Source organism: Crinia signifera, chromosome 3 (genome assembly GCF_055691185.1).
Source record: "Crinia signifera chromosome 3, ASM5569118v1, whole genome shotgun sequence".
Taxonomy (NCBI): domain Eukaryota; kingdom Metazoa; phylum Chordata; class Amphibia; order Anura; family Myobatrachidae; genus Crinia; species Crinia signifera.
In genome coordinates, this window is record NC_139219.1 from 323,268,608 (window position 1) to 323,294,356 (window position 25,749).

At 46.6% G+C, this 25,749-nt stretch overlaps 1 protein-coding gene across 2 annotated transcripts in view; it reads right to left on the reverse strand.

The window, feature by feature from the left end:
• Window positions 1–25,749, reverse strand: part of MSRA (methionine sulfoxide reductase A) — a 213,735-nt gene that overhangs the window by 153,745 nt on the left and 34,241 nt on the right. Inside the window, exon 1 of one of the 2 annotated variants that reach the window (XM_083178785.1) lies at window positions 22,103–23,202. The exons of the other annotated variant lie outside the window; for it this stretch is intronic. The gene's annotated coding sequence lies outside the window, so the exon portion shown is untranslated. Of the gene's footprint in view, window positions 1–22,102; window positions 23,203–25,749 lie in introns of those variants that run through there. 2 annotated transcript variants of the gene reach the window in all.

Here is a 25,749-nt window from a genome sequence, read left to right on the forward strand (position 1 = left end):
GCAAAACAGGGGTTTTATTCCTCGTGTGGAAAACTGCCCTTATTTGGTAATTATATAAAAGGTCACAGATGTTGTGCTGCCGGAATTTACTTCTAAGGCGCAATTAGAATCTGAGACACGGGATAGCGCTGCCATGGACTGGATTATTCCATTTACACTGCTGCGTCCTAGGATCTATTCACACGAAGGCTACACCACAACAATCCCTCAGATCCGTCCTCCCGTCACCCGGAATCACAAAATAATTATACTAAACATGAAATGAATTAAGTTCCAACCTCATATAAAGTAGAGGCACATACATAGTAAGCCTTTCTAGCTGCTCTAGGACTACAAGTATCAGCATAACACTCCTCATTATCTGTGCCCTACAATGTGACCATGGCGCCTGATCATGCAATTACCCCAATCACTATGGGATGCATCAAATATCTCGAGGATCTTCAACACCTCACCGGAGATGTGCAAGGTTTCCTCCTGCTTTACATGCTCAACAATTGTCCCCGTTTCCAAGAACCCAACTGTAGAAGGCCGTGAGGAGTACAGGCCAACGGCACTTCCAGTACATCTGTGGCCATGGAAGCATTTGAGCTGCTGGTGCTGAACCACCTAAGAGAAGCGACTAACAATCACCTGGACCCCTTGCAGTTCACCTACCGAGCAAACAGGAGTGTCGAGGGTGCAGTCACCTTAGGGCTGCACTACATCTTACAGCACCTGGACCGTCCGGGCACTTATGTGAGGGTCCTACTTGGGGACTTCAGCTCAGCATTCCATACAATCATCCCAAGTATGATGCAGCGCAAACTCCTCTCCCGGGAGTCCCAGAGCTGACGTGCTCCTGGATCTTTGACTTGATGACCGCGAGGAAACGGGGTGAACGCCGGGTCATTCTCATCTAGTGTTCAGACAATAATGTGTCCTCTCCCCGTGCTCTTCTCTCTATACACCAATGACTGCACACTTCCTAAGACCTTAAATGGGGGCCCAACATAAGCACTGCGGTGAGGAAGGCTCATCAGCGGATGTTCTTTCTGAGGCAACTCCGGAAATTCAACATCCCATGGAAGTCGCTGCTCATCTTCTACACCACCATCGTAGAGAGTCTGTCCTATATCCTCAATCACAGTCTGGTATGGAGTTGCCAACAAGAGTGATAAACGGAGGCTACAAAGGGTGGCAATGGTGGGGGCTGGCCTCCCTTTTAATCGAGGAACTATACTTATCAAGAGGTGCAAAATCGCGGCAGATAAGCGGCAACCTGGCCACAACTGCTTCCATCAGGCAAATGCTTCAGGTCAATCAAAACCACAAAAAAGCATCTTCCCCACTAGCTGTCCACCAACAGAACAATGTGCAACATAGCTAATATGTAAGGCCTAACACACACAAGCAATGTGATCTAGTACTTGTTATACAGGTTGAGAATCCCTTAACCGAAATGCTCAGGACCAGGAGCATTTTGGATAATGGATTTTTCCAGATTTTTTTTTTTTTTTTTTTTTTTTACATACATACTATTTAAATACAAATGAAATATTTTGGTTTTCGGATAACGCAGGGTTGCCGACCCTCCCGGAATTTCCGGGAGTCTCCCGAAAATCGGGACCCCCTCCCGGCCCCCAGGAAGGGTGGGCAACCCTCCCGGATTCAGGGGGGACCCCCCCTGTCCCCCGGATTGCGGCATTAAAATGCTGCAATCCTCGGGTCTCAGAGGAGGGGGCGGAGCTAAAACGGCACATTTGCGTCATTTTAGCCCCGCCCCCTCCACGGAGATTCGTGAATTCCCTGCTTTACCAGAATGGGGGCGGGGCTTAGTGATGTCACTCGCAAGCCCCGCCCCCTGAGCGGCTGCTGAAACTCTAAGTCGGCAACCCTGGGATAACGGATACTTGACCTATATATGTAATTTATGCTATGAATTCCCCCTTGTGTTGTTATTCCTAGTATACGCAGGTACATCTGGCCAATAAAGCGGAAAGCGATACTTCTCTTTCGCATAATGAGCTACTGGCAGCGCACACACACAGTGACCGATCCATACAATGCAATCCACTGCAATACACCTACACTGAGAATGCGGCCATCCCTCTATGATGCACCACATCCACCAGCATAACAAAAATGAGATCCATGGCTTGGAGAAGGTGCTTTTATGGGAAAGCTACTGGTTAGCTATGTATGGGGGTTACGATGTGTTACCTTGCTGTCAGGCCAATACCCAGTGGCGGAGGGATTGTTCTGTAACATCCACTGGCGCATTCCATCTTATACGGGAAAACGCAGGTATATATATCAGTGTATTACAACTTTTAAACGCACTAAAATCGGAGTACATCTTCGGCAATATTTTAAATGATATGCACGATAACAACCAGTCATAACAATAGAGATAAAGTAGCAAATCAGCTCCTAATGGTCACTTTTCAAACTTAGCATGTAACAGACCACAAAGTTGGTCCCAGTAAAATACAATGGCTGCTTTTATTAAGGACGATGGGGCCAATTCAGCACCATTTGGAACCAGGGCGAACTTGGCCCCATTGCCATGGGGGGGGGATGTGCATTCACAAGAGTATATTTGCACATGTGCATACCCCCGCAACGACAGGCGTCAGTGAGTTACAAACTCGCCAGGTTGTTCGTTGTGGAGAGGTTGGGTTGGGCGCGGAAACGTTGCTCACCCATGGGAACGCATTTTATGGACGTCTGCATGATAGCGCTGGGCGCTCCCATTGGAATGCAGGCGAGCCGATGGCTGCGGGAGGAGGGCGGATGACCTCACAGGACGCCAACGCCAAGTTCTTCAGTGTACACCGAAAGAAATAGAAGTCAGTTTCACCTGTCTTAATGGTTGGAGACCATCGAATGATTACACCTGCTAGCGGGTGCATGTGAGGGATATGTTAGCGAACACATACCCTTGCATAGTACCGAGGGGACCTGGCGGTGGCGGAGGAGCATTCGGTGGGGCAGAGTTTCAGTGCTCGGTAAACAGCGATTTTTTTTGGGCTTACTGAGCTGAATGTAATTTTGTCTAAGCTATGTAGCAAAATTTGATGTCATTACTTTAGAAGTTGAATAATTAGATTAAAAACAGTTCCGCAGCACTGGTATAGATATCTGAACTTTAATCACATTAAGAAGAAGAAAACTAAACACTTGAGTGTCCAGAACTAAAACACTTACTCCCTGTGTGCACATTTGTTCTGCGATGTGACCGACGGAACACCTAATGCACCTTCACACTTCTGCACGGATTGTTCCAGATACGTCCTGTACACAATGTCCTTACAGCGGCTCTTCCTTTGTGTCCACAGGAATTAATGTCTGGACATCCACTACAGAAGAGAAAGGACTCGCATCTTCTGCGACTCTGTTATTATTACGTGTCCTTAAGGAACAAAAGAAAGAAAACAAATACTTCTGCACAACACATCGTGCCTCCTGAAAGCCGGACTTCCGGAAAATAATCTCTGTCGGGAAAGTAGTGATAGATATAAATATATATTCACCATTTCCCCCGTTGTAGTACACCTGTTAGAGACAGGAGCGTAGGGTGTAAGTAACAGGGTGTTTTATAGACCGTTGTACACAAATAAAATACATCTTAAGCAGAAACATTTTTGAAGGCAGCGATCACAAAATGACCCATCTAGGTGGAACTTGCCAACATATATTTTTCTTGCCTCCGGGAGACTTCCAACAGATGAACTAGCGGTGGGCACTTTTGGTGGCACACCGCATTATTTGGCCCCACCTCTGCAATACAGCCCACCATGTAGTTTGTTCGTCCACTTCGCTGGGAAGTGATTAGCATACGGGACGGTTGCCCACTCTTATGGGAGCCCATGAATCTCTCCAAATATGTGAAAGTCTGCCAGAGAGTGGGCAAGTAAAATAAAGGTGGAGGTGCCGCTCCAACCACTGATGTCTGTCAAGTGTAGACATACACATGTATGAACACGTGCAAAAATTCTGGCCCCTGACAGGTCTCTGTTAGTGGAACGATGACAACATAAGTGGTAAGCAGTAGCCATTATCCAACCAAACTTACAGGCATCCTATGTCAACATCTGAACGTCCATGGCACTGGCTCTTCAGAAGCTCACCAACAGCGGAGGAAGTGCAGTGAAGACCTCCTCAAGGCGCCTGGACAAGACGCATGGAATTCCCAGATGGGCATAAGAGCTTAAAGGTGGCTGTCCAACGGGAAAAAAGACTAGAAGACGTCTAAAGGCCGCCGCCCATCGGGTGAAGAGGGAAGAGGACATTTAGAAGTCCTGGCTGGGCGGGGGCCATGGAAAAGAGTTAAAAGGCCTGCTTCCCACCGGTTGAAGAGGGAAGTAGACCTAGTGGGAGGCATCCATGCAAATGCAGTAACTCCTGTTCCACTCCCAGCAGATCCTGGCCATATATCTGTGTCTCATGTGCCTAGTGGGAAATCCGGCACTGGTCAACACACTGAATATTGATGGATATGCTGTTAGTGTAAATTAAATACACAGCGCCACCTGCTGGAAAGCTCCAACACAGCAAAGAAAGGTTGCTTTTTTAATGTACACTTACAGGTGGAGCACCTCTCAGCTCCGGGGCTCACCAGATTGCCCCCACTGGCGAGATGGCACTCCATCGGACTAGGACGCATCCCAGGCGGCGGGGGACACGAACCCTGCCCGTCTCCGCTTCAGGGAGACGGACAGGGTTAGGGGGATAGCGGGGAGGTGGGGGCAGCGTCGTGGGGACTGGCGGTGAGGCGGCGGAGACCGCGGTGAGCTCCATTAAAAGGGGATGCGCATGCATCCTCTTCCGGCGGCTGGCAATCCGCCGACCTGCCCCTGCAACAATGACAGATGCTACAACTGTATAGTGCTCATTAGCATAGCCACGAGGAGGCCGGTGGCTGTTTGAGGATCGGTTTTAGGCATAATCTGTAATAACTGCAATAATATAGCCTAATATATATAAGCAGAAGAATTGTATTAAATACACCCCCCTCCAAGCAATAATATCTAAAATATATTGAAAAAAAGATATGGGATCAAGAGAAAGCATTGCGATCAGAGTGTGACGAATCATACATCTAGAAAAAAGGGCACTTAATAATCATAGATTAGGGAAATGAGATTCCGCTGAACCGTCCACACGCCTGACATGAGCTGCAGGGAAATTGATTTAGATGCATGTGTGTGTACATTTACATGGCGCAAAAGCCATTTCTCATTATTAACGCTGAATGGGGGCATGTAATGTCAAGGGAGCCCTGTGATAGAATAAACAAGGGTCACTACCTCATCATCCACCTGTATGATGGATGCTGATGTACAGTGTGACCTATAGGGGGAGATTTATCAAAGCTTGGAGAGAAAACGTGGAAAGAGATAAAGTACAGACCAATCATATCCTAACTGCCGTGTTACAGGCAGTATTTGAAAAATGACAGTTGGTAGTTAATTGGTTGGTACTTTATATGCTCCCCATTCCTTCCTCAATTCCACACCTGAACCCTCTGCCACATTCTCTTCATTTGATCCCACAAATGAAGATGAAGTATCCGCACGTTACCCTTCCTCCTAATCTGCTACCTCTCTTCTTGATGCCAAATGCTCACATATAAGTAATACTGTCTCCTGTGCTCATCATCCCAACTTAATTAAAGTCTCTGGGTGAAATTTACTAAGATGGCAGTTCTATTTCACATGGCATGTTGCTATGGGCAACCAATCAGAACATACTTCTTATTTATTAAGCACATTCTAGAAGATTATAAATAGTATCTGATTGGTTGTCCATAGCTAAATCCCATTTGAAATAGAACTCCCATCTTAGTAAATTCCCCCCTCTATCTCTACTGGTATCGTTCCTTCACTGTTCAAACATGCAGTGATTACTCCCATTTTGAAAAAACACAATTCTGACCCAAACTCACTCTCTCTCTAACTAACTTACTACTGTCCCATCTCTCAGCTCCCATGCTCCTCCAGACTTGTCTACTCTCGCCTCACACACTTTCTTAACTCTCGCGCCCTATCAGATCCGGTTCAGTCAGGCTTTCCTTCCCAACACTTCACAGTTCACAGTCCTTCCCAACACTTCACGGCACTGACTAATGTAATGAATGATCAGGTAACTGCCAAGTCTAAAGGACATTACTCACTTCTTATTCTTCTAGATCTCTCTGCTGTATGGGGGATATCTATATGAGGCTCCATGGAACCTCTTGGGCCCTAGGCAGGCGCCTAGGTTGCATTGTGGAAAATATGCCTGACAGCAAGGTACATCTCTTCTCTTATCAGAATCAGCTTTATTGGCCAGGTATACTTGTGTATACTAAGAATCTGATTTGGATCGCTGTGCAACAGCCGGTTAGGTAACAGTTAAACAGTGACAGATATACATGACACATACAGGTATACACTAGATGTACATGCAGAGAATATACAGATGGAGCGCCTCTCGTTCAGCACCGGGGCTTGCCAGAATGCCCCCGCTGATGAGCCAGCGCTCCATCTGACTGGGACGCGTGTCCCAGTTACCGTGCGGGCTGGGATGCGAACAGTGCAGTCCGCACGGGACGGGCAGAGTTGGGGGGGAGCGAGGAGGTGGCGGTTGGCATTGGCAAATGGGGACGAGGCAGCGGGGACCTGGAGGGAACTCCGGTTGAAGGGGATGTGCGTGCGTCTTGTCCCCCTGGCAGGGGCTGGCAATCCGACCGCCAACCCCTGCAAGGATTAAATGCACTCCAACTGTATATTCATAGTATATCCCAACCAGACCTATTCGCTCCTTACAAGATCTACATCTCTCATCCACACTCATTATGTGTTCCTATTCACGGACTTTCTTTGTGCTCTGTGGAATCCCCTCCTACACACAATAAGATTCTCCTCTCGTCTCCAATCCTTCAAGCGTTTCTTGAAAACTCATCTCTCAGGCAGCTTATTAAATTCCAGAAACAACCACAAATCCTTCATGAACCTTTCTTATACAATGACATCCCCACTGTACAGTCCACACATCTCCTCACTTATCTTCCCTTTCTTCACCTTCCCATACTCTTGACCCCTGGCCAACATTGCTGGGTCACCATATCAAGAACCTCTGCAATAGATATAACCTTTCCTTGTCTACTTCCCTATGGCTGTGTCTAGATCCACTTCTGTTTTGTGGGTAGGATGTGACGATAGGAGAGGATGGAAGCGGTCAGATGCCCTCACAGCATTTTTTATTTTATTTGTATTTTACGTAGGTGTAGGCTATTTTATTGCAGCTGGGATTTACCCTTGCAGGCTCACTTTGCTCGCCACAGATTTATATACCCCCTCCAGGTATACGTGGACCCAGTGCAAGATGGGAAAAAACTCACAAAACAGAGGTGGTTCTCGCTGCAACATTTCTCCCTACAGAGTGTAAGCTTGCGAGCAGGACCCTCCCACCTCTCTCTGTCTGTTATTTCCCAGTTTTGTATGATCGCTGTTGTTTTAAATTGTAAATCACAATGGAATTTGTTGCGCTATATAAGAAACTGTTGTTATTATCATTATTATTCATAATATTAATCTACACAAATTCAGGACTGAGCCTTTTGCAGTAACTATGGTTATGAAGTCATTAAAAAACACACTCCTATAACTGCGCCATGTTCTTGTACCGCAATACAGGGAGCAATTACAATTCAACATACTCCAGTTAATATACAAAAAGTACAGACAGACTGTACAGGTAGTGAAATATTTAGACAATAAAGTGAACAACAGTTTCGTGCAATAGCCCAGGGCGGACAGATAGTACCAAAGAGGCTGTTATGTAATGAGGGCACTACGAGGGAATGAGGGCACTACGAGGACAGGGCAAAAGAACATGGAGTGCCCTGCTCATTATAGTGTGCAGGCTAGGGCAGTCTGGGTATAACTAGGAGGAGCAGAGGCTGGAACTACTATTGGCGCAGTGCAACTGAGTCACCCACTGTTTTTCCCTGTAACACTCTGCCACACTCTGGCATCAAATGCTTTGTTGCATATTGTAAACTCAGGTTGAGGTGGAGGAGGGGGGCCCAAATTATTTATTTATTACCAGTTATTTATATAGCGCTGTACAGAGAATATCTGAACATTCACATTCCCTGCTACAGTGAGCTTACAATCTATATTCCCTACCACGTACACACAGATGTTCTACTGTTAATGTTGTTGGGAGATAATTAACCTACCAGTATATTTTTGGATTGTGGGAGGAAACCGGAGTACCAGGAAGGAACCCGCGCAAGCACGGGGAGAATATACAAACTTGTGCAAACCTGCAATGGCCCTAATTCAGGTTTCCCCGCAGATTTCCGAAAACCGATATTCTGCGGCTCATGTGCAACCCCTAAAATACAGTCACATTTAGGAAAATGCCGTCTTAGGGCCAACGCGGGGATGCGACACATCCTTGTTGCGGTGTGGTCCGGACAACGCAGGTGTGTCCAGACTGTTTGTCTTTGCGACCCAAAACATAACTACCAGGCGACTGCCTTCCCAGCTAGGCTGCGCAGTCAGGGGAGTATCATTAGCAAGAGAAGGCGCAACAGTAGCAAAGCGTACGCGGACACCTCTGTAACTCAATGGTCTTCAGCATCTAGAATGGAGTCTATGTAAGGTAGCTGTGTCCTCTATCCTAGACACCAGAGGACGGAGATCAATACACTGCTTGGTATTGTGTGCAAGGTTCCCACATTAGTAAGTATCCCTCCCAATTTATTGCTATTAACGGCGGAGGATCTAGCTGCAGTCTCCGGGGCGGCGGAGGCAAGGTAACCCATACTAATGTTTTGTCTGTCCAATTATACTGAGCCCGAAGCAAAATTCATAGGAAGCTCTTTGACATTTTGCATCTCAAGGGAAAGAGTAGAAAAAGCTGCAGAAAGAGCCATCATTTCCCTACAGCCCTGGCCGGCGCTCCAACTTGATTTATTTAATCATCGGTCATGTGCGAAGCTGCAGCTCATTGCACATGGCCGAAATGTCCAACCTTGCGCGATGAGCTGCAACTGCGAACATTACTCACAATTAACGAAGACCAAGGAAGCTCCTCTTACTGCGCTCACCCTATGGGGGCAAGAGGCAAAATGAGCCACGTAGTGCCCACAGTAGTCTGAACTTCCTAATTAAAGCCATCCGTGATTTGGTAAAATGACCACATATTATCTACACACTGAGAAAAGGTGTGCAAAGGACACCTGCCCGGGTCTGGAGCCTCTTGAGGCTTATCTACCCTATAGCCACATCTTCTCAGGTACAGCACTAAAGACGGCGCCACAGTGATATCCGGTTTAAACTGGAATGGGAATCTTTATCGGTGGCTCTAATTATACAACAACAGTCTTTCCAATGAAGAGCGGAAATATTTGCCCTTAGGTAACAATTTTACTGCTTGACACTCAAATCGTGGCCGAGAGACCTGACTGATGCTTGTATTTGTGGCTTGTCTAACCGAGGAAGTTCCACTTTCCTCATATTAAGCTTTCCCTCAGCATCTCGTTTAAAAGGCAAGAGGGGGAAGAAGAGGATCACATTAGTGGTAGATTTGGTTAAAACTGAATTTCTCTGAAGAACCATGTCTGCAGTAACCAAAGAAGCATCTCTATGGTCATCAGTAGGGCCTTCAAGCACTAACTACTCCACCCTCCTGCAGAAGGGTGTCCAGACCAGGTCACAGAACTCAAGCCAGAACAAATTAGCCTCAGATAGATAGGGTTAGGGGCTAAGCTTGCTAGACATCCTAGAAACCATCTGGACTTGTATTTGTGATGTCATGTTGTTGAATTATAAGCATAGCTATAATAGTCCCTTCTGGAAAGCCTACAGCAGTGTTTTACAACCACTGCGCCGAGTCACACTAGTGTGCCTTGAGCTGTTCTCAAGTGTGCCCCCAGATCTACAGATGCCCAAACCAGTTTACAGCCACCTCCAGTTCAACTGTTATTTACTGGTCTCTTCTTTTCATTTGAAGGGCCAATGTATTTTCTTTCTGTTACATGTGGGGATCAGTGTGATTGTTTTTTATACGGGGTCCAATAGGTTTGGGTTATTTCCCTGTGGGGGGGGGGGGGGGGGGGCAATGTCTTTGGCCCTGTGGGGATCTCATGGTGTGCCTTGGCATCTTTAAAACCTTATTTAGTGCACCGCAAGGTAAAAAGGTTGAAAATCACTGGCCTACAGGACCCAGTGGATCCAGCGGAAAAATTTATTTTTATTTAATTTTCAATAGGAAAGCAGGAAGTAGGAGTCTGGGGATGGTAACGGACGTTTAGTGGGAGTGATAAGTATACCGCAGATGTGCCTAGGAAAATGCTGGAAGTGTCTGGGAAAACACTAGCCAAAGCGTGTTAGGGGAGGGAGTGTGACGCCACCTCCATGCCAGATATGCCTTTATCCATTGCACAGCTGAGAAAATCCAGGGCTACGCAGCGCCTGCGATGACTTGTGGCCTGTTACCATGGGTTTTGGACATATTCCCGAGGCTGGGAATGGATGTGTAGCCGTACACTTCCATTCGCACAGCGAGCACACTGATTTGCAAGGCGGGATTTAATTCTAGTGGTGCGGTGTCTTAAATGAACACTGGCTGTGCGTATTGCGCTGGTGCGATCAGGCCTGAATTGGGCCCAAGTCAGATGGGAACAAATCAGAAGACCATTTATTCCCACAGATTTGGGCTAAGCTACTATGTCAGCTAGTTGCAGCACTGGTCCATCAGCTGAGACCAATTCCCTCCCCCAAACATGTGACATCATGTCAAGAGGGCAGGGCCGTAAGAACCAGGAAGAAGAGGAGTGCCCGGAGTATCCCAATGTTACTGGTTACTGGTGGCTCTGCAAACTCCAGAGTTCCATGCAGTTTAAAACAAATTGCTGAGCCAATTAGGCTCTGTACGCATTATGCCCCATATCAGGAATTCCCTTGGGCAACTGCCAGTATAGCCTCGTCACCAGCAAATTCCTCTCAGTCTAACTGATTGCAAGTGTCTTAGAACAAGAAGTTTAGGCAAGTGGTACAAAATATAGTCATTAACCTGTATATAAATCCAGACTAAACATACAGCATCCATCAGTCCCATTTGTGTTGCTAAGATAAAATGTATAACATTGACTAGATCTAATGAGACACTGCACAGCTCCAGGGAACACAGGTAGCAGGGAGAAGGCAATTTTCCTGATTATTCTCCAAAGTAAAGATTGGAATTAGGTTTGTGTACTCACAAGTCACAGGCACATTGCAATATTCTGTCAAAGGCACTGACATTTACAATAACTTCACGCCATCCTGCTGTATACCTATTCTAAAGAATAAATATATATATTCATAATTATAAATAACAGTGACAGGACATTAGCTGAGCTATGTAATGATATAATACAGTAAATGCGTACATACTGTACCTGTAATGTACGGACTGTAATGCGACCACCGCGCAATGGAGTGTACGAGCGCTGAGATCCCACAGTGTGATGGGGTGTACGAGCGCTGAGATCCCACCGTGTGATTGGGTGTACGAGCGCTGAGATCCCACCGTGTGATGGAGTGTACGAGCGCTGAGATCCCACAGTGTGATGGGGTGTACGAGCGCTGAGATCCCACAGTGTGATGGGGTGTACGAGCACTGAGATCCCACAGTGTGATGGGGTGTACAAGCTCTGAGATCCCACCGTGTGATGGGGTGTATGAGCGCTGAGATCCCACCGTGTGATGGGGTGTATGAGCGCTGAGATCCCACCGTGTGATTGGGTGTACGAGCGCTGAGATCCCACCGTGTGATGGGGTGTATGAGCGCTGAGATCCCACCGTGTGATGGGGTGTATGAGCGCTGAGATCCCACCGTGTGATGGGGTGTATGAGCGCTGAGATCCCACCGTGTGATGGGGTGTATGAGCACTGAGATCCCACCGGGTGATGGGGCGTACAAGCTCTGAGATCCCACCGGGTGATGGGGCGTACAAGCTCTGAGATTCCACCGTGTGATGGGGTATATGAGAGCTGAGATCCCACCGTGTGATGGGGCGTACGAGCGCTGAGACACCCACCATGAGAATAAGTGTACGAGCGCTGAGACGACCACCGTGAGAATAAGTGTACGAGCGCTGAGACGACCACCATGAGAATGAGTGTACGAGCGCTGAGACGACCACCATGAGAATGAGTCTACGAGCGCTGAGACGACCACCATGAGAATAAGTGTACGAGCGCTGAGACGACCACCATGAGAATAAGTGTACGAGCGCTGAGACGACCACCATGAGAATGAGTGTACGAGCGCTGAGACGACCACCATCAGAATAAGTGTACGAGCGCTGAGACGACCACCATGAGAATAAGTGTACGAGCGCTGAGACGACCACCATGAGAATAAGTGTACGAGCGCTGAGACGACCACCATGAGAATAAGTGTACGAGCGCTGAGACGACCACCATGAGAATAAGTGTACGAGCGCTGAGACGACCACTATTTTCAACCAGGCAAATTACCGGGTTAAAGATTTTCATTTTAATTTGCTCTATTTTACTATGTTTAAATAATGATTTTGGACAATTCCGAATCATTAACCATTAGTGCTGGAGAGGGGTTGCAATCAGCATTCCTACAGTCAGGATGACGGCGTTCAGCAATCCTTCACCGGCACCAGAACATTTAACAGATCAAGATGCAACGCTGGTAGCCGCCGTCCCAATCGGTCAATATACGGAAGTGGGTGCCCAGGGAAGGGGGGGGGGTGTGAGGATCGGGCAATAGTCGGGGGACTTAGGGTTAGGGGTGTTTAGGGTTAGGTGGTGGGGGCTAGTTATAGCTGGTGGGGTACTGGGATTATATTGGGCACTAGCGGGGAGGGTTAGGGTCGGGATACGGGGAGGGGAAGGTTAGGGTTAGGCTGTGGGGAGGAGGGTTAGGACTAGGCACTAGAATGAGTAGTTAGGGTCAGACCGCAGGGCATGGTATAGGGATTAGGCAGAGGGGCAGGGTATGGGGGTAAGAGTTAGGCAGTAGCGCGGAGGGTTAGGGTCAGGCTGTGGAAGGGGGGGTTGCTGCAAGAAGGGTTAGTGTTTGGGAGGTAAGGGGACAGGATTAGGGTGCTACGGAGCCCCTGTTGGATTTGTTATAATCGGGATGCAGGGTTCGGACGTCCTAAACGCTGGAATATCATATCATCCCCCGGAAAGGACCAAATAAGCTTCAACTCTGTAATCCACATGACAGTAAAAGAATCAGCGCAGCGTCCTGAAATCAGCTCGTTAGCAGGAAATAAACCTGCGACCAGTAACCGATTCCTGATTTTAGTAAGATTTGACTTTTGTCTTCCTCTTCTCACATCACTTCCGTGTATTATAGATCGGCTTCTTCCTGCAGCCTCCCTGCCGCACCCACCTGGAAGTCCTAACTCTCCGTCTCTAGCTGCGACAGTGCGGATAATTACTGTCAGAGGCGCGTCCCGCAGGCCAGGGACAGAATACACGATGAAAGGTAATCGATCCAAACGCTATAAGCCCGTCCAGCTCCTTACAGAACAGCTGAGTGGGGAAAATCTTCTCTATGGCTTTATTAAATCATAGCCGTGTATTAGCAAACGTAGTTAATGAGATCACGTTGATGGTAAAGTATGAAAAAGTATAGATAATCATGGATAAATCTGTATATCGACCATATGTTTGTCCACCTAGACATTGTCTGGTTAGCCATCCGGATACCAAGTGTAAAGTGTAAATTAGGGTGGCATATCCCAGGATTGGGATCGACGGGATGCCAGGATTTGGCCCCAAAATGTCCGGAATTTTAATCCTGGGATTGGAGTAGCCAATCCTGGGATAAGACTCGCTCAGACGCTGCCCGGCTGTTCCCGTCCCCGGCATGCGGCCTGCGCAGCGTGACTTGCTCATTGGTCATGCTGCGCAGGCCACACCTCCACCGCCGGAACCCTCCGCTTCCCGTCCAGGGCTCCCGGTGGCTCGCAACACCCGCCGACTGCCTCCCGACGACCGCTCGTGGCGGCCGTACCAACCGTCAACTGCCTCCTCTTGGCGGCTCCGCAGCAATGCTGCCGCCACGCCGCTCCCACATGTAAGTAGATTTGGGGGACTGGGGCGTTTTTCTTCTAGGGATGCCAATCCCGGGATCTCGGGAATGAGCTTTTTTCAATACAATTCCAGGGATTGAAAAAATGCCCCGGGATTGGCATCCCTAGTGTAAATCCCCACAAAAATCCCCTGCTCTGAATATTTTAGCTCATGTTTTCCTTAAATTTTATACATTTAGTCCTGATTCAGCTTGGTTTAGAAATCGCTGCTTACCGAGCACTGGAACGCCGCCCTGCTGAACTCTCGTCCCTCCCCCACTACTTGGTATCATGCAAGGGGATGAGTTCGCTAACGCATCTTGTGGCCGTGATGGTGTGTTTTGAGAAGCCATCCGATAAAGTAATTTATGTACAGTGTATCTTCTTGATAGTTTATTGTTATCAATTAACAAAATGCAAGGAGAAGAGATATCTAAATCAATCCATTTTCATATGTAGGTTGAAACACAGTCATTACCTGGAACAGAAACAGCTGTGTAGGAGGCTTGAAACTGGGTGAGGAACAGCTATGATACAACGATGAGGTTGGGGAAGACAGTTTTATATATACACCATGGCAGGACAGAACACAGCAACAAGATACAGCGTAGGCATACTGCATCAGCAAGGTCTCTCCCAGGCAAAGATTTCAATGCAGACTTGGGTTTCAAGAAGCGCTATTCAAGCTCTTTTGAAGTGAGCAATAATGAGGACCCTAGATGCAGTGGTCGGCCAAGGAAACATAGTGCATCAGATGAATGACACATCATGCTTACGTTCCTTAAAAATGGGAGATGCTCAGCAGTGCCATAAGCTCAGAACTGGCAGAAACCAGTGGGACACAGGCACAGCCATCTATTGTTAGAAGAAGTCTGGCCAGTGGTCTTTATTGAAGAATTGTTGTCAAAAAGCCAGACCTTCGAATGTGCACAGCACCTATACACGAAAGAGAGCTCTAGCCACGCCCCCTCAGCAGCGGAAATGGGAGGCGTGGCTTATGGGAAGAGACATTCCGCTAACCCACGACCCCTTTAACCACACCCCCTTTTCACTGGGGACAAAATATTGGGAGGTATGGTAATATCTTGAATTTGGTGTTGCCTGTGTGGACAAGTTGTTCACTGAATCATAGTTCATGTTAAAGGCTGCATGGTGTTTACTCAAACACATCGCTAATTATATCCTTTGAGCATTTGGCCATGTGTGGTCACGTGTAGCCTGTCTAAAGGCCCATACACACTAGACGATGTGTCGGAGAACAATATTGCTGAACAATTTCCATTGAACTTTCCAGTGTCCTGGACAAACGATATTGTGCAAACACACCGAACGATATGCCAAACGACCACTGAGCTGCAGGTTGTATGTAATGTAAAGACATTACATACAACATCACCAAACCAATCAGGTAATTTCAACTTTAGACCTGATATTTGGGTATGTACTATCCAACATGTAGAGGAATAACAGATGCACAGAATATTTTTTTAAAGCATATATGCTAGCAGCTTAGGAGACAAAATTCAAGAGCTACAGTAACTGCAATAGTGATAATGTATTTGCTTAAAAGCATAAATGCTACGATAACAGAAACCATTGGTGATCATATAAATGGGGGAAAGGAACATTATTCAAACTGGGGTGATCTACTGACCACCAGGACAGGGAATAGAACCTACTACTGGATACAGGGTCTGTCTGGAAAGTAATGAGACTGATCTTTTTCACTCCATGCAGAACAGGCACATGGTGGCAATGGGTGGAGGGTTTCTCAGCTACACATTCTCGTTGGCGGTAGTTGCCCGTGAGCCTATGCAGTGTACGGATCGAGCTGTAAACGAAGTGTACCTTTTTTTTTTACCATGGTCGAGGTTCAAGATGGAGCTCATCATCGAGCAACAATATGCGGTCGCGTTTTGTGTTAAACTTATTCTTGTCCAAGGCGCAAGTTTACTGCTGTTTTAAATTCTTCAAGAAGGGCAGAGAAGTCGTTAAGGATGAACCACACCATGGACGACCATCAATAATCCAAAATGATCAAAATGTGGACAAAGTGCGCAATGTTTTGAACACTGACCGTCGTTTGAGTGGAATGGTAGCAGAAAGGTTGGGGCTTACAAAAAGCACTGTGCAAGAGATTGTGACAAAGGAATTAGCGATACAAAAGATATGATCCCCATTGGTTCCCAAGTTTTTGACTCATGTTTCAAAAGACAAGCGTGTGGCGATATACCTTAAACTTTTGGAGGGTGTGCAAAGTGAGCTTAATTATTTTGACAGAGCGATAACAAAACTTAGATCTTTGAGTATGATCCGGACACTACAATCTAAAGCGCAGAGTGGCGCAAACCATCGTCACCAAATGAGCAAATGAAAGACCAAATCCATCCATCACTGTCTTTTTCAACTCAAAGGGTGTTGTCCACAAGGAATCTCTACCTACCAGCCAACCTGTGAACGGTGCATTTTACACGGCTTGAGAAACAGGGTCCTCCGTGTGCACAAGGAGACTGCCACTCTCTGGTTCCTCTATCAGTCTCTGTAGTCCTTGATGGGTAGGAGCCCTTCCGAATGTCTTTGCACATATGTATATGCCGGTCTTCAAAAGAGTCCCAATTGCTTATTAAGTTTATGATGTGCAACACTGATAGTTTGTAACATACTGTAATGTTATATTTACAAGTTTTATGTTATCTGTCATTAGCGCTCATATTCAACATTTCTTGCTTGCTTGCTTCTGCTCATCTTCTATGCCGCGATTGTGGAGTCTGTACTGTGCTCCTCAATACTGGTCTAGTACGGCTCCGCCGGCGAGAGAGACCAAAGGGTAGTCAGCACTGCGGAGAAGATAATCGGGACGGGCCTTCCCTCTGTCCAAAAAAGCGGGCAACGAAGATAAGTCAAGGACCAACTACATCCTTGTTTAACCTGATACCATCAGGCAGACGCTACAGGGCTATTCCCACCAGGTCCACCAGAAGCCTAAAAAGCTTCTTTCCTCAAGCGGTTCACCTGCTGACACATCAACTCATGAACACCTCACTGTCTAGTCGCGCCATAACCCTTTGCACATAATCTAACACAGTGTCCCCTTGGAATAACTTTCTGTATGACTGTACACGTTCCCCCACCTGTTTATATTGTTTATACTGTATGCTGTGTACTTGTTACCCACCTGGCTGCTGCACAGCAAACCGAACACAAATTCCTAGTGTACGCAAGTATACCTGGCCAATAAAGCAGATTCTGATTCTGGTATATTTTACTGCGAAGTGATATATTACAGGTTGAGTATCACTTATCGGAAATGCTCGGGACCACGAGCATGTTGGATAAGGGATTTGTTCGGATTTTGGATTTTTTTTTTTTCATACTTACCTGGTCCCCTGGTACTGCCCCCCGGTGTCCACAGCAGGCTTCAGGATCCTCTTCAGCGGCATCTCCGGTCCCAGGGATGTATTGCGCAAGTGCGTATGCACGCAATGCACCCCTGGGACCGGAGATACCGCTGAAGAGGATCCCGGAGGCTGCCATGGACTTCGGGGGGACGAGGTAAGTATGAAAAAAATGGGTGTGGGAAAAAACCCCGAAATATTATGAAAAACCACGGTTTTTGGAATATATTGGTTTTTGAAATACACAGATAAGGGAGACCCGACCTGTAATAAAAATATACAGATGGGGCCGCACCCATCCTTGCCGCCAGATCGCCATCCACAGGTTTCTGACAGATGGCGATCTGGCGGATGGGGACGGGACATGGACGCGCTAGCGTCACACCAGCTTGTGCATCCATTGCCGAGAACGCTGCGCGTGAGCGTCTCAACATGCCCCATTTTGGCGGAGCATAGCAGACGGCGCCATGGGTGCTGCTCAGATGAGAGCAGTCCCCACCTGTATTTAAAAATAAAAAAAATTAACTATAAACCCTATTTTTTAAAGCATTCTTGATCTGCATCATTTTCCACACTTGCCTTTTACAGTACTGTGTATATATGTACTGTATACACATACTCACAAACCAACACTCCATTTATATATTGTTTACTTGCCCAGGTGTCCTCTCACATGTCCAGCAAACAACGAGAACAGAAATGTTTGCACGTGTCACTCTAAGGACAGTTCCCTGATGAAAGTCACATCAGGGGTGACTGAAACGTCAGCTACAGTATGATAAAGACTTGTGGTCTTATTGGTTTAAGCTGCAGCAAATGTCCTGCAAGTGCAGGTGCCGCCTGCCAACATATATAAGATACAATCTACCCATTCACTGTAAGTTACAGGAGAGTGACAAGTGACTTTGGGTAGCTCCCTATGTGTGACCCTAATGACTACAAGTTTCCGCAAGAAGCTGAAAACCAACAAGGGGTTCTCTCCAGAATAGGGCTGGCCTCCTCCACAAGTGTATAAACAGCTATTCTTCCCAAGAGACCCTCTTCAGATCTGTACCGACACAAGACCCCAATCAAACAGAACTCTATCAAAGCTCTGTTCAAGTCAGGCTCCATAATACACTATTATAGTCTTTCTTACTGTGCATGAGGTATAACAAGTGTAGTAGGGGGGTAATGCAATCAGGGCTGGCTCATGAATGAATGGAAGCTGATTGAATGCAAACTGCTACACGCTGGAAGACCGTTACAGATTTTAAATACGGTTTAAAACTACTCGATATAACTTTATACAATATGTTAAATGTTCTGGTTGATTTACATTAAAAAAGGGGCGTAGCCATAATATTTACAATACTGACTTTCATAATGTCGAGAGTGATGAGGTCAACATTGCAGAGTGTCGACATGTTCACAATGGATCTGACGGAAGGCATGGTCACCTGACTGTCAGGACACCACTGGAGACGCCGAACCAGTTGTAGCCACCATTAGACCACCTGGGACGTTTCGACCATATGATTATATTAAAAGTTCCTAAGTGTCAATGTTGACATTCTCATGTCAACCAAATATACCACAACCCCAAAAAGACATAGTTGACATAGAAGGCTTCTGTCCACATGTCCTCTCTCTTTAATAGGCTGCTGGAGGCTAGGGGCTTTAAGTGGCGTGCAATAACGTCATGGACACGCATAAACGATTACTATGACCCACGCATTTTGTCATCTGGTTGGTTGACAAAATGCGTCGACAATCAAATTGCACTCGTCTGGTTGCTCAACATTGCTGATCGCTTTTGAACTTCACGAAGACCACAAACATGAGGTAAGGTGCTGTCATAGTTGGACCTCATGTAACCAACACACCCAATTACAGCCGTCCGATAGGACACTGGTTAGTAAGATGAAGACTCACCATACCACCATAACAATAACTTTGTATGTCCCCTAACTACATATTGAAGGGGCGTCTGTCCCAATGCTTCTTGTGAGACACCTATCTGGAGCAGTTATTCATAGTAATAGCCCCAAAGAAGTGTCTGTTATGCCCCATAGTAGTGACCTAGTTTATTTTATGAACCATTGTAGATCCCTAGTATGTAAGAGGCCACCCAGTATTCTTAATTTGCGCTAGGAAATAAAGTGTCCCCAGTTCATATTATGCCCCGATACAGTGTCCCTTGTCTATACTGTGCCACATTTGAGTGCCATCCAGTACAAAGTATGCCACATTACAGTGGGTTGCGGTTAGGATGCTGACAGCTGACATCCTGAATGGCGAGTATGTGGGGCCTGCTAGCGGGCACTAGCAGGCGGCCAGGGAAGAGAGGGTTAGGATTAGGCACTACTGGGGGGGGGCTTAGAATTAGACTGTGGGGTATTCGGTTTAGGAGTTGAGGTACAGGAATGAGGTTTAGGAAATAGTGGGTGGGTTAGGGTCAGACTGTGGGGGGAGGGGGTTAGGATTAGGCTGCTGCAAGTGAGGGGGGGAGGGTCAGGTTACTAATGGAGAGACTGTTGGAATTCAAAGTAGCAGGATCCTCTGTTAGGGTATAGTATGTATCCAATTACAGTGCCCCAGTTCATATTATACCATACTATACTATAGTGCCTTCATTGCATATTGTGCCACATGTAACATTATAGTACCCTTCACATTACACTGAGTATATTAGATTATGACACATTACAGTGCCCCCTGTTCATACTGTACCACATTACAGTGCCCCCTGTTCATACTGTACCACATTACAGTGTCCCCTGTTCATACTGTACCACATTACAGTGCCCCCTGTTCATACTGTACCACATTACAGTGCCCCCTGTTCATACTGTACCACATTACAGTGCCCCTGTTCATACTGTACCACATTACAGTGCATCCTGTTCATACTGTACCACATTACAGTGCCCCCTGTTCATACTGTACCACATTACAGTGCCCCCTTTACCATTACACACTCCTCTCGCTGGAAATGTAACGGTTCACAATTCAGGAAGGTATGTGGATCTGACCCAATTGCATATGTTAGGCATACATGGTCAGATAAAATGCAAGTCAGACGGACAGACATTTTATCTGACACTGCAGATATCCGGGACGCACACAGTTCGTTACCTCACCTTGTATCTCACCCGATATCAGCGCTCCGCACCTGAAGAGCAGTCATTTCTCCATTCCTTCGCATGTAAAGGAACAGGGGAAACGCGCGTCCGTTGGTCGCGGCAGGACATACAACAGCCGATGGGACACTTAGAAAATATTGCATCAAGCGGATATGCTAGACAATCCATCATGCCTGACCGATTGATATTGGATAGAGACGGCAAGACCTCTAGGCTACACGTACATACATCATGGACTCATTACAGTAATATGTATTGACTATGAAGGTTATAAACAGACATGTAAGTTGGAAAGGGACCATCAGTCTGAACCTATGGGGCTGATGTACCAGCCTGCAAGGGGCGGGATTGCGGCAAGTCCGGCCCTGTTTTTGAAGCGCCAGTCCTTGAAAAGGCTAAACCGAGCTGGTTTTCCAATTTAAATGACTGGTGCTTTTAGGAAGCAACCGTATTGGCCATCTGTGTGGGGCAAATTCCTTTTCAAATGGACAAAACCATGTGCACTGCAGGTGGGGCAGATGTAACGTGTGCAGAGAGAGTTAGATTTGAGTGAGTTATTTTGTTTCTGTGCAGGGAAAATACTGGCTGCTTTATTTCTAACTGCAATATAGATCTCACTTTGAAGTAAAACCCCACCCAAATCTAACTCTCTCTGCACATGTTACATCTGCCCACCTGCAGTGCAGCATGGTTTTGTCCATTTGAGAAGTGAACCAGAATAAGGCCCTATGTGTCAACTGGCCGTTACACCTAATATTCATTAATAGAATTCATTCATACAATTACTAATGAATTTGCAAAATAACTAAAGGGAACTACTTGTTATTAGCTCAAACACAGGTTATAATAGGGCAGTTTTAACCAGGCACACTTACATGCAAAACCCGGATACACAGTTATTTAATGGAAGCAAGTTTTTTTTAAAGGGGCAATCTTTTACAAGGCAAACACAAAAAAAAATGTCTGTCTCTTTCCTTATACATAACATAATAAGTGACCAAACGCGTCTCAAGTTGTGACCATACAATCCAAATTTCTCCAATGCCACAAAACGACCCCCATAAAACTCAATTAGCATCATCACGGATCCGTTGGCAGTGCCATTCACAAAACGCTACCCATGGCAACAGTGTTCTGATTGGATCCTTTCCAGATTACTCGCACTGCAATGTAGATGCTCTATGATGCCCAGATGAGGCCCAAAACTCTCTATACACAGTCTGGGCGCTGTACCAACGCCAACAGCGCAACACGGAAACTACCCGAAATGAACACAAACTTATGCAATAAATTAATTCACGAAACTCCAAAACACTACAATAAAAAAAACAGTTAGCTCTTTATCAATGTAATTATACAGCTACCAAACTGCGTATCTATTCATTGATTGCCCCATATCAGGTATTTACAGCAAATCTGAATGAGACATTCCCAGGAGGGTGACAGAGGTGCAGTTACAGACATGTATACATGCCAAGATATGAGAAGAGAATGCTCACAGGTTCCGGATTGCACATTCAGTGATGTATAGGGTTACTGTCATCTTCTCGTCACTAATTGCACGGTGGCAAGGCAGTAGTGACAGCTGAGGACGCTGCACCAGGAGAGACATCAAGGAATAATCTGTTGCTTCCATCCCAAAATACATCTCAATAGGTGGCACGCACATGTAGACAGATTTTGTGACGTAACTTCGTAGCAAATCAAAAAGTTGTCCTTTTTGTAAGTTTTCAAACAAGGCCTTTCCAGTCCACGTCCGCTCTTCCAGGTACTAAAGGCACAGCAGATGCTTCTGTTTCTCTGTAGATTGCAAAGTTGAAAAAAAAAAGCACTTTTGTTGGAGAACGGTTTTCGGAGCGGGTTACCGTACCTGGACACAATGCAACCGGCAGGGCATTTTACTTTAAGTGTCTTTTTTGTTCTCTCCAACTTTGCTGACTGACATGTACTACGCCGCAAAGGTCTAAAGGAGACAAACCGCTTCCAAGTTTGCAGAACAAAACATATTCAAAAAAAGTAAAAAGTTCAGAATTTTCCTTTTTTTAGTCCCGAAAATGGTTTTCTTTCTCGAAGCTCAAGCAGGGATGGCAGACAAAAGAAACTGATTTGATCGAGCTCTGCCAAGTATCGCCTCCGTCCCCCCCTCCTCTACACACTGTCTCTTCCTCGCTCCCAGCATGGCAATCTTCCCAAATCCAAGTAGCCTTGGCAGAGTTCCAGCCTGTGCCAATCTGTTTGAGTCCGTCTTTCCCAATGATGCCCTTTGCGGATCAGTTCATATATTAAGAGGGAAGGGGGGTCTCCTGTCCCCCCAACAAAGGATAAAACTAAACTAAAAAAATAAATAATAATAATGAAGAAACAAAAATGGAACGACGCCTAGGAAATGAGACAATTACCAAATCTTGCAATTGACAAACCCTCTCGTCAGCCGAAATACACCTGGTTCCACCCGAAAGGGCTCGTAAGTGTCACCGCGGCCCCAACGTCATTTTTAATAAGCAGTAATGTAGTGTTTGTAGCCATTTGTTATTCTGAGATAAGGAATCTGTTCTGTGTCTGGAAATGTCCGCATGCGACACAACCTGCTGTAAGCCAAAAAATGTTTTGGAGGGGAGGAGGAGAGAACGAGAGAGAGAGAGCGAAAGAACGAGAGAGAGCAAGAGAGAGAGAAGAGGGGTGTGTGCGTTCAACTTTAACAAGTGCTACATACTTCATACATGGAATCTTATTTGGGTTTGGGAGTTGTAGAGAATCATTGGAGGATTCTATATGGGGAGGGGGGCGGTATATTTTAATTAGTGGTAATGAGATCAGTCTGCTTTCGGAAGACAATGGAGGAAATCTTGGCATCACACGTTGGAACTCACACCCTCCCGGAACCTTTCTGGCAATATGGGAACCCGTTCCCCCAGCATATGATGTAAGTGTACAACACTGCGCTGCGGATTGCTGCGTCATTGTAGTGACACGAACATTAATCTCAGACAACGTTACAAAGCTGCTAACATGTAACACTACAACTACTGTGTGAAGTGACCAATAACTAATTGCACTACAAACAATATCATTATTTGTAACAGATTATCTTCTGCCTTTTATCAGATGTCCCAACTGCCCCCAATTCACGCGGGTTCTTGGGCCGGATGGGACAATAGTAGAGTTTTTTTACCCCAATTCAAAAATCTACGTATGGTGCAAACCTACCACTCCCGTTCCTTAGCGACCACCACGAAATGCTCATTTTCTAGGATGCAATAGAGAAATGATAGACAGCATCTGATGGGTTGCTGTGAGCAACAGAACCACTTTTTAATTTCTTTAGTAAATTGACCTCATAATATCTACAGACGGAGTGCCTCTCAGCCAGCGCTAGAGCTCGCTAGAATGCCCCTGCTGGCGAGATGGCGCTCCATCTGACTGGGACGCACGCGCATCCAGGTTTCTGGGCGGCAGGGGACGCAAACCCTGGCCATCTCCACTTCAGGGAGACGGGCAGGGGTAGTGGGGGGGGTGCGGTGAGGTGGGGGTGCTCGGTGGAGACCGGCGGTGAGGAGGCGGGGAGCTCCGTTGTCCCCTTTCTGGCGGCTGGCGGGGGCTGGTGGTTGGCAATCCGACAGACCCCCGCTAGATGGCCAGAGTTCCAGCTGTAGGTAGAAAAGTCAACAGGTCAACACCAAAAGGACGACCTTTCCAAAAAGTTGACATTCAAAAGGTCAATGGTGTCAAAGGGTCAAAACATGAAGGTCAACTTGAGTTTTTTATTGGTGTTAATGTTGACACCTAAGAAGGTGGACCCCCGCAGGACTCCCGGCTTCGGGCCAGTTTTCCATTCGGAGTCCTCGTGGATGTTGATCTTCTGCTTGTGTTGACCGTTGACCTTGAAAATGTCTACCAAGACATTGCGGTGTACATTTACTAAGGTGGGAGATCTATTATGGGGATCACGGGATGTTGCCCATAGCAACCAATCAGATTTTACTGTACTTCTTATTTATTTAGCACCTTCTAGAAGATAAATCTGATTGGTCGCTTTGGCCAACATCACATCTTCAACAGGACTCCCATCTTAGTAAAATTGACCCCTGTCTGTGAGTCATCCGGATCGCCATATGGTTTTCTCAGCGAGGATTGGGCATCTTGATAATATTAACGGACTGATGGAAGGTACAAAAGACAGGGAGTGTCGCATAAGTGGGTTTGGATGGGTTCGTGTGGGGTTCAGGCTCGAGATTACTGGGTTAAAGCATGCAGGTGTAACTACAGACTTTTTCATAAATGGGAAAAATAAGACAAGTCCCAAATAACGTCTTTGAGAGAAAAAAAAACAACAATTCGAGAGGTGAGCGCAAAAACTCCTTTGCCTGCAACACTGGCTGACTACAAGGAACGAGAGGTTTGACGAGGATGATGAGGATAAATATGATCCGGAGAGGATAACTGGAAGAAATTGAGCACTGGATATGGGAATCCGGGTTGAAGAGCTGGAAGACGTTGAGCACTGATGGAGATATTTGGATCCGGAAAATTGGTGGAGTGGAAGGAGCCGAAGACTAGGAGAGCACAGAGACAGAGTCCGGCGGACACTGTGACTGAGTGAAACCAGACATAGTTAGGCAAGGAAGGTCCGGAGAAGACTGAGATGCTGATTGGGATATCCGAGAGCAGCAAACAAAGGCAGGCTGAGCAAAATGAAGGCAACAGGCCGAAAAACGCCAGAAGACTATTTGTACTGACACTGAGCAGTCTAGGCAGATCCCCTTTGTAGCCAGAGGGAGACTTCAATTGGCGGACAGTGCAGGAGGGAAAGGAAACACCTAAGTTGGCCAATGACACTTTTTGCCCATAACCAAGATGTCGGCACCGCTCCCAGACACTGCCTCTCTCACTGAGCCAGTACCCGGCTCCAAGGATGGGTCCGACCCAGGCTGCACAAGCAGACCACTGCTGGAGCCGCACAGGCCGCAAGGAGAGCTGATGGTGGACACGGACGGGTGAGTATCAGACCCGTCACATACTGTCGCAGCTGTCCGTGACAGGAAGATGTTGCACTCCAAACTAATCCCTAACCAAAACATAACCCTAACCGTAGCCAAACCCTAACCAGAGCCCAACCCTTTACCTAACCCTAACCACAACTTATCCA